The following is a 7,002-nucleotide window of genomic DNA, read 5'->3' as shown; positions in this document are numbered from 1 at the left end:
AAGTATCCGCATTAAGATTTTTCACTTTTACTCACGTTAATCTTTTTCACTACTCTTTTCATTGAAAAGGTGATTAAATAAAGTAGTCTGTACGCAGGAAATTTATTTCTCAGATATTTTAATGTGAACCAATTTTTACGACACTTACATGAACTAATGCAGCACAGCAACAACCTCGTATTGGTAGTGATAACAGAAACAAAGCGTAAGAGAACAAGATACTAACAGAACAGGTGAGCCATCGAGTCAAAGATCTTTCCACACTAGTACACGGCTTCATATAGGACTTTCACATTCTTATCTTTCTATATTTTTTATCTCGGGAATAATTACAAAGTTCATGCAGCGCTGCATCACATGGATGTTTGTATAAATAAATAAGTAAATAAATAATATTTCTCTTAAGCGTACCTGAAGCTCTAATTTTATAAGTGTTACTCTTGATACAGAGGAAAATCTTTTAAATTGGACTGAAGCGCTGCGAGTTAATTAGCTAATGGTTTATGTCATACTCTACAGAAAAATTAAGGTAGCGAAAGTTGGTACTCCACGTTCGGAAGCAAACAGTGGTTATTACAAAAATCTGCGATGGAAAATAAGTCTGTTTGTGATCTTAGATGTTAATTATTGCGGAGGATATAAGTTTTAGGTAATTTAAAGAAGTTTAGACGAAAGTCGTAATGCTTAACTTACGGTTGGTGTTTTTCATTGTACGGGTTTGTTCTAATTAGCTCACAAGCATTTAAAGTGCTAGCATCTGTTAACTGCATTTTCTAATTAACTGTGCCGTGATGAAAACTAACTACCTAAATGAAATTATAACACTTGAAATGCGAATATGAATAATGAAGTTAAGTGAAGTTACGTGTAAATAGAATTTCAAGCACTTTAAGTACTAAATATCAACAGATAAATGTATTGCAAGCGATATAAACATTGACAGAAGAAAGTTTGGTTGTTTATGTTAATAGGAGTACATAACAGATGGGGAGAAATGAAGGCCGTACGATACTTTATATACTGGAAATACCTCAATACCATTCACATACGTAAAGGTGCCATACTGCAGTAATTCTAAGGGAAACTATCAGACAAGTTTACAAGTCGGAGTGTGAGCTCACCCTTTAAGTTTACCCTCTGTAGCAGTGTTCTTTGTCGTAAATCACACTCAGGTGTTCGCCAATGACCATTTTCGTGGTTGGGTGTGCACGTCCAGCAACTCAGAATGTCATTCTCTGCACTGAAATCACTCTATGAAGTTTTCGGGAACTCTCAAACCAGATGCAGGTGTTCATACTATGATCTTTCACTCTCATCTATACTAAGCAACTATCACTGTACCAAACGTTGTCAGACATAGTTCATACTTGATGCAACAAATTGCCGATCACAGTAAACCGACGACAAAAGTCAAATTAACATCACTCAGTTGGACATGACAGTATTTCCAAACTACTAATCTTGCAAGGAATTGCCGCAAGGCGTAGAATTATAAAAATTTTACAGGGAGCGTGTACACACCCTATGATTTAGATATTCATTGACGTTACTTGAAAAGTGGAAGTGTTATTTCATATCCCTGCCCAAGCTCAATACCGAATATAATATTACGTAATAACGTAAGCTAAGGCAAAAAATTAATCACTGATAACTACATTGGAAAACTTGCAATGGAAGATTTCCAGTCAATTGATGCAGTTCGCTTGCAAATGGAACTTATGACTTCAATTTTATGCAGTATTAAACATAGCGATCAGCAGAACTGCAGAGGTTGGAAGAGAGCTGTGTTTGTCATTGATCCGGAGCGCGAAAGGCGAAGCAGCAAGGTGAGCTATAAGGAGGCTGGTTGTGGACGGAAGATGTATCGTGTGGAGGGAGGGGACAATGTGGCTTCTCGACCCTTCTAGAAGGTTGGCTTGTGAATACAGTTCTGACGAAAAGAAATGTAAGGTGCTGTTCGAGTGGAGGGAGAACTCTTGGACTCAGAGGAACTGACCTATCCATGTCCTTGAAGAGAGGGAGACACGAAACAATCCGTCATTAAAGGGAATGATCGGATGAAAAATATGCATACTAAAATTATTGTAATAGATGGTCCCAGTTGGTAAAAGTTTACGTTACAGTTGGTTACGGTTATCACGAAAATTGACGTATCTGTAATCACAGGAAGAAAAAAGTTTAACTCTAGGGGTAGCCGTCAGTTGTAGAGGAGATCGAGACGAGTTTAGGCGGAGACTATATAATGACATCAGTGGTTCTGTTAGATGAATTGTTCTATTTTGCCAAATGAAATAGGAACAATCGCGTAGGAAGTAGTCTCAGATGGTTCTAAATGTGTTATTTTGAATGGTGATAATAATTACAGACTTAGACGCGGTTAAATTAAATGAACAAAGCTTATACTGCTGCACTGCATCATGGATATAAACTGTAAAGATAAATAGTGGTACGCCAGCTTTTGTGCTGTTGGTACGATGTTGTTTTAGATAATTGCGAATGGCCTTATGCTTGCGACTTAGTCGGTAAGCAGGAGAATCCAAGGAATCTTAAGGAGAACGGTGCCAGGCAGTATATTTTAGTGCACGAAGTCCAACGTGGCAGAATATTATACACGGTGTTCGGAAATTCCCGTTAAAAGCTTCTAGAGCCTGCAGGAGGTAGTGAGTACATAATAGTCTGAATAGGAACCCACGTCCGGAAACGTACCGTTTCGGTTTTACGACGGTTTCAGTTCAGATGCTTAACTCATATACTTCTGCTTGAGGAACTGAATTAGTTTTGACGCAGTTCAATTATTAGGTAACAACTCAAAAGGCAACACCACGAATCAGCCATTTATCACTTAAGCAGATTTGTTTGTATTAACATTTAAACATTACGTTCTGTATGTACACAATGGTGGGTTCTTTCCTGTTTTGGAGTAATGTAAACATGTAATATTTAGGTGTTAATACAAATGAATCAGCTTAAGTGGTAAATGGATGTTTCGTCGTGTTTCACTTCGAGTTTTTGCCTAATAATTGTGCTATGTCACACCCAATTCTATTCCTCAAACGGAAGTGGATGAGTTAAAAATCTGAACTGAAACAGTCGTTGAACGGAAGCGTTAAGTTTCCAGATGTAGATTCCCATTCAAAGTATTATATTATGTACTCACTCCACTCTACATGTCCTAGAAGTCTGTAACAGGAATTTCCGAATACCCCGTAAACGCGTCGTCAAATGCCTTTGAGTAATGCTCGCTTGGGTGTTTTATCTACCATTGATATCGCGTGATCCTAGAGAGTATGTTGGGAAGAATTAATGGCTTCTTTTAATTCAGATAATGCACATTTCATTATGAGTATGATATTTACATTCACCAAATTTAATTGAAATGCACAAAGCCTCAAAAATACAGTATGTTTTGCGAAAAGAGTTTAGTTTTTGTTTTCTGACCAACCAACCACTTCCCTGGCATTTACTGTCATTTGTAGTGAACGAATGAGTAGTCGTAACGAGGGAAGCTTCTGAGCTTGCGCAGTGAAAGCGAAGCAGGTTGAGATTTACAGGCTAACGTGTCGTTGAACTCGCTGATTTGTTGAACGAACAGGTGGGTGGAGTCAGAGCGTGATTATGCGTGTCTGTAGCTGTGATAGAAGCCACTGCATTTTCATAGAAAAGTTGAATTTGTACTTTTCACTTAACTGGTAGAACCTATGGGACCAGGTGATAAAACTATGCGTTTTACTTCTGTCATTTATTGATTGCAATTATTGTCTTGTACTGTTAAAGGCTAAGACTGAAAGAACTCTGAGTCTTAATGTTTGTAAAAAACTTTCTGAAATTCAATTAATGCAAGTGATTTGGAGATTTGCACTGAGCTGACTTGGAAACTGGAAATCCTCTTTTAGTTAGATTCTAAAGATTTGAATATTAAATGCTGAATTAAATTTATCCTTTAATTTTATATTTTACATTCGGGCCACAAGTGAGTTAATTGGCTCTTTTCTTTGATTTCATGATGACAAAATTTTTGGACCTTGAGTTGTGACAGTGGCTGAAGAGTAAATTTTTTAAATAGATTTTCATGTTTAAAAAAATCACATTTTCACTTCATATAAAATATTTATAAATGGCGCAATAAGGGCGCGTTATTTAGCTGTAAGATATTTTCTTCTTGTTGTCTGCTCAATGAACAGACAGAACTGTGAAGAAGTAGCTGTGACAGATCTTTTTAAACAAAACTGTTTAATAATTGTACCAGACTGTTATGTGTAAACAGTAACCGCAACTGAAATGCCCATCTCTTAGAAGCAGATTGTGTTAGTAGTAGTATTGGTTTCATTCATCCAAAAACAACTTTCAGATTTATTTTAGATGTGACATCGTATTACAATTTAAGAACAACAAAAATAACATAATTCATACAGGCAGGCATTTACAAACGTTTGAAGATCTAGTTTGATGAGGAAGAGATATTTTACAAATTACTCTATAAATCAAATACTTTAGACGAAAACTGTGATTTAAACTTTTACATTGGTATTTTGTATTCTTGTAATTAGTTTATTAATAAAACATTATAACAATTACAACAGTTCTTTCCACCGTTTCAAATGTTATTCTAAACCTATAACTGACTTGAAATTTTTTTTCTTTCGTGTTCCAAGATTTTTCGAATTTTATGCATGCTTCAATGATATTACTTAAATGTATTATGTACTTCATTATAATTTCTTATATCTTCATAAATTTCGCATTTTATCTGATTTCTCCATTTGTTTTGATTCCAAACAATAGCCCATATTTGTAGGGTATATATTTAGTCTCATGTCTCTATCGACATATTGGCTTCAATAATTAATAAATATTTTTTGCATAAGGAAATCAAAATAGACTGTATTAGCAGTGGTTCCTACACTATTAGTACAGTGTTCTTCAGTATTTAATTTCATAGATTTACAGTAAATTCGACTGTTAACATAACGTTTGAGTATTGTACATAGAGTAAGATTGCCAATAGCATACCAGTGCCGTGGATGGACCATCGCTATATTTTTGTTTGGTTGATAGCTGCTGCCATCTGGCTAAGCTGAACCGATTTACCATGCCATACATGCCATCATGTTAGTGCGAAAGTTGTAGGTCACAGTGAAGACCTGATGTAAAAGCATGAAGGAAATTGTGGTATCTGATGTGGCGTCGCGTTAAAATTGAATTTTGTATGGTGATAACAGATGATTGATTATCCCAGGTGAACTTGGCGTACACTGTTGATAATTGTATCTTATCTACTTTTCATGGATATATTTACATTTGTATTGTTTGCCGCAGCTTCCTATCTAATGGTGAGCATAGCTACCATTGAACCATTGCTAGTTCACATGAAAGGAACGCTGATCCATCCATGGAAATACCGTAAAATTACTTAAGGATATCATCTGTCCATACAGTATTAGGAGTTATTTATTTTAGTGACAGTAAATACGTGCAAGATGCAATTCTTGTTCCTCTGAACGGTACATAAATATAAATTGAAGTAAAAATATTGTATGTTGTAAACAATAACTGCAATTAAATATTTAATAAATGATTTTACTATTATTATTTAATTCCAGCGCTTTAAAATTATTCTAGCAAGTTGAGTTAGAAACAGTGTATAAATAGATTTATTACTACGAACAATTAATTTTGAAATACCTGAAATATTTTACTGCTAAAGTAAAACCTTCGAAGGGGCATAAGTTTCTTCTTCTCTTTGGTGGCCATACAACCACACAAAAAAATCTGGAAACACTGCACCTAGCTGGGAGAATGGAGCGTTACTGCATTCTGTTCCCAGGCACATCAAGCATAGTTTATAGCTTTTAGATGTGTCTTTCTACAAACCTTTAAGCATTTACTACGTAGATGAAATGGAAAAATGCCTACGAGCACATCCAGAACCTGTAGTGATCCTGTTCTATGCTTCAGCAGTTTATGGTAAAGTATATGGGAGGAAAACAGCTCAAGGGACGACAATTAAGCGATTTTCTCGTTCGGGAGTCTGAGTGGTGGATATAGATGACTTTAAGGATCATTACTTTTCTACCCTGTAATGTGGTTCACTCGGATCCATCCAATGAAGAGTTACCAGTAGTGAGAGAGACAGCGGCACCACCACCAGCAGTGATGGTAGGGACGTCCTGTTCACTGTCAGGCTTGGAAATCTCGATAGACCACCAACAGCTCCAAAGGACATCGAAAAAAAATGCTTCTAGACCAAGTCGTTTGGCTGTTCTTTTGCAGACATTTCTCCTATTCCAGAAGCTGCCTCATCACTGGAGGCCTGGTTATGAAAAAGCGCACAAAAAGCTTTAATACTGACGAGTTCCCATACAAAGATCAATTATTACGTAGCGGTGAACCTCCCGCTAACCTAAAGAGAAAGCTGCCGATAGTGAGTCAGACGAAACAACTGAAAAGCACCAACAGCAATGACTGGTTTTTTGAACTACATCAAAATCTATCAGTGGAAGTCATGACTGAACGCATGGAAAGGAGGAAGTCGCTGCATGGAAACTGGGCTTGAGTTAGGAAGGGTACTGAAAGATACTTCTGTTTTAATTGCAGGCATAGTTGTCCACAGTTATACGCAATGGCAATTATTTTATAAAATAGCCAAAATTTCTTTTAATTTCATAATAATGTCAATTTAGAATTCGTACTACACTTCAATATTTGGGTAACTGAGCTATTTTTAAGTTAAGACTCAATATTCTTTGTTCATATTAATATATATTTCCACTCAGCCATCCTTTTATTTTCTTAATTATACTGTGTGGTCACATTCAAAACCAGACGAAACAACTGAAAAGCACCAACAGCAATGACTGGTTTTTTGAACTACATCAAAATCTATCACTAGAAGTCATGATTGAACGCATGGAAAGGAGGAAGTCGCTGCATGGAAACTGGGCTTGAGTTAGGAAGGGTACTGAAAGTTACTTCTGTTTTAATTGCAGGCATAGTTGTCCACAG

This window comes from Schistocerca nitens, chromosome 8 (assembly GCF_023898315.1).
Source record: "Schistocerca nitens isolate TAMUIC-IGC-003100 chromosome 8, iqSchNite1.1, whole genome shotgun sequence".
NCBI lineage: Eukaryota > Metazoa > Arthropoda > Insecta > Orthoptera > Acrididae > Schistocerca > Schistocerca nitens.
This window is presented reverse-complemented; position numbering follows the sequence as displayed.